Genomic DNA, 14,218 nt, shown 5'->3' on the forward strand with positions numbered 1-14,218 from the left:
AAGAAATATATAGTGAAAACCTATCTGAGACCGCTTAAATGAGTGTGAGACCCCCCTGGTCATTCAATGTTCATAAAATTTAATTAAATTATAGACTCTGTATATATAAAGGTTGTATTAGAAGGATTTCCCAGAATATTGTTATATTCGATATCTATGGAGGGCTTATATTGTCACTTTATAGTTAAAAATTATTAAAATGTTAGGACAAAGGGCACAGGACAATGGTGATAGCCCCCTGATCGTTCAATCTGCCTAATATTAAGCAGACATCTAGTCAATCGGTAGATACAAACGTGACTCAAAGGAATTTGGGTACACTTCCTGTCTTTCATGTTTACGGAGCGCCCAAAGTGCCAATTGGATATTCAAAATATACAGTGAAAACCTACCTGAGACCGCTTAAATGAGTGTGAGACCCCCCTGGTCATTCAATGTTCATAAAATTTAATTAAATTATAGACTCTGTATATATAAAGGTTGTATTAGAAGGATTTTCCAGAATATTGTTATATTCGATATCTATGGAGGGCTTATATTGTCACTTTTCAGTTAAAAATTATCAAAATGTTAGGACAAAGGGCATAGGACAATGGTGATATCCCCCTGATTGTTCAATCTGCCTAATATTAAGCAGACATCTAGTCAATAGGTAGATACAAACGTGACTAAAAGTAATTTGGGTACACTTCCTGTCTTTCATGTTTACGGAGCGCCCAAAGTGCCAGTTGGATATTTAAAATATACAGTGAAAACCTACCTGAGACCGCTTAAATGAGTGTGAGACCCCCCTGGTCATTCAATGTTCATAAAATTTAATTAAATTATAGACTCTGTATATATAAAGGTTGTATTAGAAGGATTTCCCAGAATATTGTTATATTCGATATCTATGGAGGGCTTATATTGTCACTTTTCAGTTAAAAATTATCAAAATGTTAGGCTAAAGGGCACAGGGCAATGGTGATAGCCCCCTTATCGTTCAATCTGCCTAATATTAAGCAGACATCTAGTCAATAGGTAGATACAAATGTGACTAAAGGGAATTTGGGTACACTTCCTGTCTTTCATGTTTACAGAGCGCCCAAAGTGCCAGTTGGATATTCAAAATATACAGTGAAAACCTACCTGAGACCGCTTAAATGAGTGTGAGACCCCCCTGGTCATTCAATGTTCATAAAATTTAATTAAATTATAGACTCTGTATATATAAAGGTTGTATTAGAAAGATTTCCCAGAATATTGTTATATTCGATATCTATGGAGGGCTTATATTGTCACTTTTCAGTTAAAAAATATCAAAATGTTAGGACAAAGAGCACAGGGCAATGGTGATAGCCCCCTGATCGTTCAATCTGCCTAATATTAAGCAGACATCTAGTCAATCGGTAGATACAAACGTGACTAAAGGGAATTTGGGTACACTTCCTGTCTTTCATGTTTACGGAGCGCCCAAAGTGCCAGTTGGATATTCAAAATATACAGTGAAAACCTACCTGAGACCGCTTAAATGAGTGTGAGACCCCCCTGGTCATTCAATGTTCATAAAATTTAATTAAATTATAGACTCTGTATATATAAAGGTTGTATTAGAAGGATTTTCCAGAATATTGTTATATTCGATATCTATGGAGGGCTTATATTGTCACTTTTCAGTTAAAAAATATCAAAATGTTAGGACAAAGGGCACAGGGCAATGGTGATAGCCCCCTGATCGTTCAATCTGCCTAATATTTTATGCAGACATCTAGTCAATCGGTAGATACAAACGTGACTAAAGGGAATTTGGGTACACTTCCTGTCTTTCATGTTTACGGAGCGCCCAAAGTGCCAGTTGGATATTCAAAATATACAGTGAAAACCTACCTGAGACCGCTTAAATGAGTGTGAGACCCCCCTGGTAATTCATTTTTCATAAAATTCAATTAAATTATAGACTCTGTATATATAAAGGTTGTATTAGAAGCATTTCCCAGAATATTGTTATATTCGATATCTATGGAGGGCTTATATTGTCACTTTTCAGTTAAAAATTATCAAAATGTTAGGACAAAGGGCACAGGGCAATGGTGATATCCCCCTGATTGTTCAATCTGCCTAATATTAAGCAGACATCTAGTCAATAGGTAGATACAAACGTGACTAAAAGGAATTTGGGTACACTTCCTGTCTTTCATGTTTACGGAGCGCCCAAAGTGCCAGTTGGATATTCAAAATATACAGTGAAAACCTACCTGAGACCGCTTAAATGAGTGTGAGACCCCCCTGGTCATTCAATGTTCATAAAATTTAATTAAATTATAGACTCTGTATATATAAAGGTTGTATTAGAAGGATTTCCCAGAATATTGTTATATTCGATATCTATGGAGGGCTTATATTGTCACTTTTCAGTTAAAAATTATCAAAATGTTAGGCTAAAGGGCACAGGGCAATGGTGATAGCCCCCTTATCGTTCAATCTGCCTAATATTAAGCAGACATCTAGTCAATAGGTAGATACAAATGTGACTAAAGGGAATTTGGGTACACTTCCTGTCTTTCATGTTTACGGAGCGCCCAAAGTGCCAGTTGGATATTCAAAATATACAGTGAAAACCTACCTGAGACCGCTTAAATGAGTGTGAGACCCCCCTGGTCATTCAATGTTCATAAAATTTAATTAAATTATAGACTCTGTATATATAAAGGTTGTATTAGAAGGATTTTCCAGAATATTGTTATATTCGATATCTATGGAGGGCTTATATTGTCACTTTTCAGTTAAAAAATATCAAAATGTTAGGACAAAGGGCACAGGGCAATGGTGATAGCCCCCTGATCGTTCAATCTGCCTAATATTTTATGCAGACATCTAGTCAATCGGTAGATACAAACGTGACTAAAGGGAATTTGGGTACACTTCCTGTCTTTCATGTTTACGGAGCGCCCAAAGTGCCAGTTGGATATTCAAAATATACAGTGAAAACCTACCTGAGACCGCTTAAATGAGTGTGAGACCCCCCTGGTAATTCATTTTTCATAAAATTCAATTAAATTATAGACTCTGTATATATAAAGGTTGTATTAGAAGGATTTCCCAGAATATTGTTATATTCGATATCTATGGAGGGCTTATATTGTCACTTTTCAGTTAAAAATTATCAAAATGTTAGGACAAAGGGCACAGGGCAATGGTGATATCCCCCTGATTGTTCAATCTGCCTAATATTAAGCAGACATCTAGTCAATAGGTAGATACAAACGTGACTAAAAGGAATTTGGGTACACTTCCTGTCTTTCATGTTTACGGAGCGCCCAAAGTGCCAGTTGGATATTCAAAATATACAGTGAAAACCTACCTGAGACCGCTTAAATGAGTGTGAGACCCCCCTGGTCATTCAATGTTCATAAAATTTAATTAAATTATAGACTCTGTATATATAAAGGTTGTATTAGAAGGATTTCCCAGAATATTGTTATATTCGATATCTATGGAGGGCTTATATTGTCACTTTTCAGTTAAAAATTATCAAAATGTTAGGCTAAAGGGCACAGGGCAATGGTGATAGCCCCCTTATCGTTCAATCTGCCTAATATTAAGCAGACATCTAGTCAATAGGTAGATACAAATGTGACTAAAGGGAATTTGGGTACACTTCCTGTCTTTCATGTTTACGGAGCGCCCAAAGTGCCAGTTGGATATTCAAAATATACAGTGAAAACCTACCTGAGACCGCTTAAATGAGTGTGAGACCCCCCTGGTCATTCAATGTTCAGTTCATAAAATTTAATTAAATTATAGACTCTGTATATATAAAGGTTGTATTAGAAGGATTTCCCAGAATATTGTTATATTCGATATCTATGGAGGGCTTATATTGTCACTTTTCAGTTAAAAAATATCAAAATGTAAGGACAAAGAGCACAGGGCAATGGTGATAGCCCCCTGATCGTTCAATCTGCCTAATATTAAGCAGACATCTAGTCAATCGGTAGATACAAACGTGACTAAAGGGAATTTGGGTACACTTCCTGTCTTTCATGTTTACGGAGCGCCCAAAGTGCCAGTTGGATATTCAAAATATACAGTGAAAACCTACCTGAGACCGCTTAAATGAGTGTGAGACCCCCCTGGTAATTCATTTTTCATAAAATTCAATTAAATTATAGACTCTGTATATATAAAGGTTGTATTAGAAGGATTTCCCAGAATATTGTTATATTCGATATCTATGGAGGGCTTATATTGTCACTTTTCAGTTAAAAATTATCAAAATGTTAGGACAAAGGGCACAGGGCAATGGTGATATCCCCCTGATTGTTCAATCTGCCTAATATTTTATGCAGACATCTAGTCAATAGGTAGATACAAACGTGACTAAAAGGAATTTGGGTACACTTCCTGTCTTTCATGTTTACGGAGCGCCCAAAGTGCCAGTTGGATATTCAAAATATACAGTGAAAACCTACCTGAGACCGCTTAAATGAGTGTGAGACCCCCCTGGTCATTCAATGTTCATTAAATTTAATTAAATTATAGACTCTGTATATATAAAGGTTGTATTAGAAGGATTTCCCAGAATATTGTTATATTCGATATCTATGGAGGGCTTATATTGTCACTTTTCAGTTAAAAAATATCAAAATGTTAGGACAAAGGGCACAGGGCAATGGTGATAGCCCCCTGATCGTTCAATCTGCCTAATATTAAGCAGACATCTAGTCAATCGGTAGATACAAACGTGACTAAAGGGAATTTGGGTACACTTCCTGTCTTTCATGTTTACGGAGCGCCCAAAGTGCCAGTTGGATATTCAAAATATACAGTGAAAACCTACCTGAGACCGCTTAAATGAGTGTGAGACCCCCCTGGTCATTCAATGTTCATAAAATTTAATTAAATTATAGACTCTGTATATAAAAAGGTTGTATTAGAAGGATTTCCCAGAATATTGTTATATTCGATATCTATGGAGGGCTTATATTGTCACTTTTCAGTTAAAAAATATCAAAATGTTAGGACAAAGGGCACAGGGCAATGGTGATATCCCCCTGATCGTTCAATCTGCCTAATATTTTATGCAGACATCTAGTCAATCGGTAGATACAAACGTGACTAAAGGGAATTTGGGTACACTTCCTGTCTTTCATGTTTACGGAGCGCCCAAAGTGCCAGTTGGATATTCAAAATATACAGTGAAAACCTACCTGAGACCGCTTAAATGAGTGTGAGACCCCCCTGGTCATTCAATGTTCATAAAATTTAATTAAATTATAGACTCTGTATATATAAAGGTTGTATTAGAAGGATTTCCCAGAATATTGTTATATTCGATATCTATGGAGGGCTTATATTGTCACTTTTCAGTTAAAAATTATCAAAATGTTAGGACAAAGGGCACAGGGCAATGGTGATAGCCCCCTGATCGTTCAATCTGCCTAATATCTGCAGACATGTAGTTTATAGGTAGGCAAAAATTATAACCTTATGTTGGAAGGGGGCAACTGTCTCCAATTGGGATTGTGAGAGATTAAATTAGCAGCTGACCACCGTTTTGGCAAAGAGAGAGACCAATTGAGCTCGGCTAATTGTGAGCTTTGGGATGAAAAAAAACAGGCGCACCGGGTATGATTACCACGAATTTTATACTTTTTGAAAACCCATTGAATTGGGGATACTAGTAGTTGTTTTGGGTGACCTAAAATGATTTTATTTTGGATTGTTAGGATGAAGACATAGATCCAATAGCTTAAAATAGCTGGAATTAGTTGTTGAAAACGTTAATGCCCTGAGAGGTATTGCCAAAATTAACCACCTCCGATGGTACTCTCGGATGAGGAAGGATCAGTTGGTTCAGTTGATCGAAACGAGGATCAACATTATTTGAGCTTTGTCCCAACCCTATACGAGGAAGGATATTATCACCCAGGCCAAAAAGGATGAGTCGATAGGGGTTAGCAGGATGTCGAAAGATCAACTACTGGAGAAGTTACAGGAAAATTCAGAGAAGATAGGAAAGCCATTGGGGATAAAATTGAGGTACATCCACCATTCGTCCACTGAAGAAGGTATTTTTAAAACTACTTGAAAAATGACCCCATTATTGACATGGATGTGACGACCTACCTTGAGGTCTCTCGGGTGTCAAGGGTGGAACTTATAGACGATTGTGCATTGAAAGGATAAAAAGGATCAAAAAGTCAATGTATTGCTGCACAGTGAAAATTAACCAAACAGGTAAGATGGATGATGAGAACGAGGGATACTTTCACTCGGGTAAACCAGATTTTCACCTTAACCACGGACTTGCTTGAAACCTAGACCTTGAGGAGATGGATGAAAAGATCGGAGAAAAGATTGCACAGTGGACCTCTGAAAAAAGGGCTGGACATCGAAGGCAATTGTAAAACTTCAAGTCAATATTAACAAACACCGACCGCTGGCCGGGTGAGTCCTAGTACATTGATTAGCCGTAGTGGATCAAAGCCAAGAAGACTGTAATAAAAATAGGCAGAAAAAAAAGTAGACCCAAAACAAACGGACAAGGTTAAACAGAGCTCAATCTTGTTAGCCTTAAGGATATTAATGAATTTGAGAAGGCCAATTCCACCCTGGCGGTTACTGTATCTAGAATAGATGATAGTGAAGTATACCCGCTGCACATTTCAAACGTTGGTAAACAGCGGGAGAGAGAACTCAACTTATTGCTGATCGAAGGCTGCAGGTGCTCGAAACACTTATATAGCAGGAAAGTCCTGGAGACCAACAAAGAGTGTTGCGTCAACCGTAAGGCAGTCAAGATCGAGCTGCCTAAAAAGGGAAATACCAGCTGACCTTTGTCAACACCACTCATTCGATGAGAGTCTCTTTCGTGGTGTACGCGGACTTTGAGTGCTTTAATTTACCGTTAAGGTTGAAACCAAAAACGATAAGGTAGCAATACACAGTTAGAAGTTTAGTTACGCATTATGGACATGGTGATTTTTTTTAATATGAAAGTTTTTGTACAATAAGATAGATTTTTAGATAATTGAAGAATAATATAGCCTTCATAGTGGGGTTATATGAACATTTAGATTGTTTTTAGCATGTTTTATATGGCATTTACCTGTTTGACAGTCCGTATTTTCCTATTCCTACCACCCATAGGTCCATAATATAAGTTATATGGTTCGCTACTGACCCCCTACGGATCCATGGAGGGTTAGTAAAATCCATAGGGGGTGAGGCCGGAGGCCGAGTCCCCTATGAATTTTATTCACCCTCTATGGATCCGTAGGGGGTCAGTAGTTAACCGTATAACGAATTTACCGGACGCTGGACTTTTTCTGCGGCGTTTTGTTGAAAAAAAAACCAAGGAAACACAACAACATTAATAGATGACGTCGCCATTAACGCGTCATGAACCCCATATGAAACTTACTAACCCCATACGGTCTCATAGGGGGTCACCACGTGACGGCGTTTAACCACTCACAACGTGATAATTCATCTGTGGTCAGATAAATTATTGTAGTGTTTATCAACAAAGATTTATCGCTCGATCTTTTCAATTCAATTTTATGGAAAAACGAGCAGAAATGCATGTATTTTTTTATTTTTTTTACCTTTCGATAGATTTTTGCCTATGGTTTCAGGAAAGGTATCACTGTTCAAACCAACGCTTAGGGACGTTAAAAACAAACGCTTAGCAGTGTTCAAACCATCGCCTAGGGGAGTTCACGTCAACGCTGTAAATAAATAACGTTGATAAAGATTACAGACCCTAAACAGTGTGAGGCGCTCGCCAGGGAGTTGCAAGAGATCAAGCGAAAGATTTAAGCCAGTAACATGCAGCATCGACTCGAGAAGATTGAACTCAACCGGGACCTTTCCAAGGTGTTAAGCATGTGGTTGAGGCTCTGCGAGAGGCAGCTTCACCGATCACCAAAACGATCGTATCCGTCCTGCAGCAGTGACAGCCATCCCTCCTACACCGCCCAAGTTTGACTACCCACTACCCATAGCACCACCTACAGACATCATCCTCGGACCTCGAGCACAGCAGTATTTGCAGATCAGTAACAATCCTTCCGCCGACCACACCTGAAACCGATGGTACCTTCATCGGAAGCTAACCAGCATGCAGTTACTTCTGACGGCGATGATATTTTCGTGGATGGTGTAAGGTACAAAGGAACCCTTGACCTCTGGGAACTCATGGTGAAAAAGAAACCAGAATAGTTCGAGCCCGAAGTTTTTAAGACCTTGTCGACTATTCAGAGATCCTGAACAGTTCCGGTGCCATGTATCAAGGCAGTTAAACCTCTCGAGAACCCAAAGGCAATAAAGAAGATTGTGTCGCATATCTAAAGCAAGATGAGCAATGTAGCGGACTTCAAACCTTATTTCTACCCTCCGACTTTGACCAGCTCCTCTATCGCTTGGATCTGTGCAACGCTGCCTACAGTGCTGGAAACAATGGTATGCGCAACGCAATTGTAGCGATCCTCGATGCCGTGAAGAAAGGTGAACACATCAGTATCAAGGAATATAAGCAACTCCATCGTAATATCATGCGTTAAGAAAGGTTTTGCTCGAAAGTATGCATATGGTGGTAGAAGTTTGTTTGACACTATCTGCGTTATCTATCGCTGGTCGCATGTTCACCTCCTTTGCTGCCAAGACCTTGGAAAGTAAGGCTATGAGCGCTGCCACCAATGCAGCAATGATAGGAGTTAAAAAGGTGGTAGCTAAAGTCGTCGACCATGTCGTTGACAAAGTGACCCGCCCTCGAAAACCCATTGTCCAACGCAGCAAACCCAATCAACAGCTAATTGTTAAACGCAGTAAGCCCCACAACCAAACCCAGTAAAGCAATCTCATCTCTGGTCGTGGCATCGCTATCATCCACAACTTCCTCCAACGCTATAAACAAATACATAATGTCTGAGATCCTTACAATCACAGAAGTGTTGACCTTCGATGAAAGTCTTCATTAATATAAATACCAAGTTCACGTATTCGAACCTTGAGCCGGCGCCCAACTAACCAACTCTGGAGCGGAGACTCGAATCAACATCGAAACGCAGGACCTGTTCCTCCACCAAACCGGGCGTTATCTCTTGGTAGGAGGGCGACTTCAAAAGCACGACGGCACTCCATATGCAGACGTTGATCTCATTCACAATGGTATCATGTATCTCTTCAAAACTATCTGTTATCGACTCTCCGGCCATCAAATTGAACACATTAACGACCCTGGCATCGCCACCACTTTGCTGGGAATGTTAACCTACCCCGACGACTTCTCAAAATCGCAGGGTCCCAACTGTGGCATAAGGATTCTTCCACCGATGCCGAGGCTGAGAACACTGGATTTGCAGCTTGCCATGGATTCATTATCACCAAGACCACCAACAAAGGATCATACTCGTTTGCCATCCCCTGAAACATATTTTGGGATGATTACAACAAAATATTGTACAGGCACAAACTCCCACTCGTTCGCAATTCAGATTCAAATGTCATTCTTAGGGCAGCCGCCGTCAATAACGTGGCAAAAATAATCCTGATTTAAATCTCTTGGTTCCTCCCTCACGTCACTTCTGCAGACGAAAACAAGATGCAACTGTACAAAACCATCCAGAATAAATCCAAGATCCACTGTGGATTTTGCATGAGACATTGCGATTTCATAGCCGTTCCCCAAGCCTCACAGTTTAAGTGCTGCCTAGCTGCCAATAGTGGTCGCGAAAAGCCTAGATATATCACCATTGCCTTCCAAACCGACAGAGATAATGACAAAATCCATAATGCTTCCGTGTTCGATCACTGCTCAGTCGTCCACTTTAATGCCGGTTTCTCACAAAACAAGGTTGCCATAGTGTTCAAGAAGGCTGTAGACTTCAGAAAGAAATTCTACAACATTGACACCCTCTTCAGTAACGGTGGCGTCAACCCCTCTGGTTTCATTGATTTATAGCCGCTGTTTGTCATCGATGTAAATCATCAGTCCGAGTGGACATCCAGATTCGAGCGGAATTCGAGCGTTATGTTCCCGCCAACACCGAAGAATTTGCACTTGCAATGTCCTTCAGTTCGAATCGAACGGTCAGAAGTTGAACGTCGTGTTTTAATAAATAAATGGACACCATACTGTTGCAACAAATCTTCAACAACACAGACCCAAAACAAGGGTTTTCCATTCTTGTCTCTGGAAACGATAGTCGCATTCTTACCTGGTTTGACCCCCTTACCTAACTACAATTTAAGGAATCGAACACCATATTGGGATTTAAGCGACATCTCTACACGACATTTGATCGGGCAACAATCGGTTACAAAGAGGGTGAATACATTGTTAGCATCAAAAGCATCAGCAGCATCCTGGTGAACAGTAGCATCATCAATGGAAGCTACGTACACGTCACCCAACAGTCCACTATCTACAGCTTTTTATCCCGCAATCGATCCCGGGATAAAGATCATTCAAAAGCCAAAAAGCATGGTTTACTTACCCTTGACCTTGAGAACCATCAATCGCATGCAGACATACCTCACCGATCAAAACGGCGATCCTATCAATCTCCGAAGTGAACATCTCACCATCCGCTTCCATTTTCGCGAGGTATGCATAAATAGTCTATCAAAATACGGTTTGAACTTGATAAAAGGTCAAGCTAATAAATTACAGAAAGCAGTCAAAAAAGGTTGCCCGGTCACCATTCGTTTATCCCACACAAACCTGCAAGGTGCATACAAAATGTTGCTTACCCTGCGACAGATAGAAAAAGCTCCTAGAAAAGGTTATAGTGGTATGACTCTGAAAATAAGCACTACCCAATTGAAGAAAAACATTCAAAAAGAAAGGGGCTTCCTACCAAAGTTAGCGGGAATGGCTATGCGAGCCCTTCCTATGTTGGCGAACACAATTCTGCCAGCATGAAATGTTGGAGCCCTTATAAGTTGCCTGTGTGAAATATAGCCGTAAATAACGCATTTGGACCTGGATTTTACATAAAACAGGGTGGTTGTGTAAGCTGTGTGAAGGTGCGTGGTATAGGTCTGTATATCTTCCCCCGCCAAGCTAACTTCAACCTCTGGTGACGGTTTGTACTTGAAACAACTCGATTCTACTAGGGTTCTGGTTTGATCTGATCTGGATCAAACAGTCCGTTCAAGAACATCCCCCTTTTAATACAATCTTTATATATATATAGAATCTATGATTTGGTCGAATTTTATGGACATTGAAAGACCCGGGGGGTCTCAACCTCATTTAAGCGGTCTCGGGGAGGTTTTCGCTATATATTTTGAATATCCAACTGGCACTTTGGGCGCTCCGTAAACATAGAAGACAGGAAGTGTACCCAAATTCCTTTTAGTCACGTTTGTATCTACCTATTGACTAAATGTCTGTCAAATATTAGAAAGATTGAGAGATCAGGGGGCTCTCACCATTACCCTGTGCCCTTTGTCCTAAAATTTTGACATTTTTCGACTGAAAAGTGACAATCTTAGCCCTCCGTAGATATGGAATATGACGTTATTCTGGTAAATCCATCTAATACAACCTTTATATATACAGAGTCAATGATTTGGTCGAATTTTATGGACATTGAAAGACCCGGGGGGTCTCAACCTCATTTAAGCGGTCTCGGGGAGGTTTTCGCTATATATTTTGAATATCCAACTGGCACTTTGGGCGCTCCGTAAACATAGAAGACAGGAAGTGTACCCAAATTCCTTTTAGTCACGTTTGTATCTACCTATTGACTAAATGTCTGTCAAATATTAGAAAGATTGAGAGATCAGGGGGCTCTCACCATTACCCTGTGCCCTTTGTCCTAAAATTTTGACATTTTTCGACTGAAAAGTGACAATCTTAGCCCTCCGTAGATATGGAAGATGACGTTATTCTGGTAAATCCATCTAATACAACCTTTATATATACAGAGTCAATGATTTGGTCGAATTTTATGGACATTGAAAGACCCGGGGGGTCTCAACCTCATTTAAGCGGTCTCGGGGAGGTTTTCGCTATATATTTTGAATATCCAACTGGCACTTTGGGCGCTCCGTAAACATAGAAGACAGGAAGTGTACCCAAATTCCTTTTAGTCACGTTTGTATCTACCTATTGACTAAATGTCTGTCAAATATTAGAAAGATTGAGAGATCAGGGGGCTCTCACCATTACCCTGTGCCCTTTGTCCTAAAATTTTGACATTTTTCGACTGAAAAGTGACAATCTTAGCCCTCCGTAGATATGGAAGATGACGTTATTCTGGTAAATCCATCTAATACAACCTTTATATATACAGAGTCAATGATTTGGTCGAATTTTATGGACATTGAAAGACCCGGGGGGTCTCAACCTCATTTAAGCGGTCTCGGGGAGGTTTTCGCTATATATTTTGAATATCCAACTGGCACTTTGGGCGCTCCGTAAACATAGAAGACAGGAAGTGTACCCAAATTCCTTTTAGTCACGTTTGTATCTACCTATTGACTAAATGTCTGTCAAATATTAGAAAGATTGAGAGATCAGGGGGCTCTCACCATTACCCTGTGCCCTTTGTCCTAAAATTTTGACATTTTTCGACTGAAAAGTGACAATCTTAGCCCTCCGTAGATATGGAAGATGACGTTATTCTGGTAAATCCATCTAATACAACCTTTATATATACAGAGTCAATGATTTGGTCGAATTTTATGGACATTGAAAGACCCGGGGGGTCTCAACCTCATTTAAGCGGTCTCGGGGAGCATGGGGAGGTTTTCGCTATATATTTTGAATATCCAACTGGCACTTTGGGCGCTCCGTAAACATAGAAGACAGGAAGTGTACCCAAATTCCTTTTAGTCACGTTTGTATCTACCTATTGGCTAAATGTCTGTCAAATATTAGAAAGATTGAGAGATCAGGGGGCTCTCACCATTACCCGGTGCCCTTTGTCCTAAAATTTTGACATTTTTCGACTGATTTGTTTTTTGTTTTTTTGGCTTTCCATATATATTTCTATTTATAGTTATAAATATTTCTAGAGTTATGGGTTTTTCTTTTTGTCTTAAGAAATATTATACACAAAAGTACATCTTTGAAGTCGTTTTATTGACAAAATTCTATATTACATATAAACAAATATGTAACATGAAAAAGGGTTTATATTCGAGGACAACGAGAAATTACGACGAGAAATTACGCCAGCTTGAAAAGGTCATTTAACGATTTCCTACGTATTTTATCAGTCTTTTAAAATATGAAAATCATGCTTTTTATGTTATCAAGTATTTAATTTTCTTATAATTTTTTTCACTAAATTTTGAATATCAAACTGGCTGCTAGCAGCCGATTGGATATTGAATATCGAATAACGAATAACGAACCGGCTGCTAACTTCACATACATATCGATGTGTACGTATTGTTGAATTAGCAAATCCTAATTTAAAATATATGCAGTAAAAGCACAATGTCCTGCAAGGACATAAGCCATACATTGGCAAGACCGAAATATTTCCCGAAACTGTTTAACAAATGTAAAGCCCGTGTAAACTTTTCGTACTATCTACTACCGAATTGTGTATTTGAAAATCTATTCCAGTTATGAAAGTTATGTGTGGTATAATAAATGCTTCCGGTCCCAATGTACGGGATCGGATCACCCGAAAACGAGACAGAGAATCTGCAGCTGCATTACTTGAGCTTGGAATATACAACGCTCAAATCTGAAATTAATTACCATTAATAACAATACTAGAGGACGAATCAACATCCTTACTAACTTTGATATTTGCTTGTTAATCATCAAAAATAGTGCTTGGTTTTAATATAATTTAATAAATAATAATAAAAAAAAATTGTTGCTAAATTGAGAGGTTAGAATTATCTTTTAACAAAAATTTTAATAAGATTAAAAGTATCTGACCCAGTATAGCTCTTGATTGATTTTACATGATAGTAATACGAATTTACGTTAAATTTATTTGCGGTAGTTTGATTTTTTATTTATTCCCCGCTTTTCATATGATAACCTATAACTAATATAGACTAAAAAAAAACGCATCTGTCCAGTTACCCAATGTACCTATTGAGTAAATTTCTGTTTTGTTGCTGTCTTGGTTGTATTCCGGGGGAGGGGAGTTACTGACTATCTTTTCAGGTATAACTGTGCCGACAGCACTTTCTAAATCATACCCGTTCTAACCAGAAAACATTGCAATACATACCCTGTTCTAAACAGAAATATTGT

The sequence above is a fragment of the Mytilus trossulus genome, chromosome 6 (assembly GCF_036588685.1).
Source record: "Mytilus trossulus isolate FHL-02 chromosome 6, PNRI_Mtr1.1.1.hap1, whole genome shotgun sequence".
In the NCBI taxonomy this organism is placed as follows: Eukaryota; Metazoa; Mollusca; class Bivalvia; order Mytilida; family Mytilidae; genus Mytilus; species Mytilus trossulus.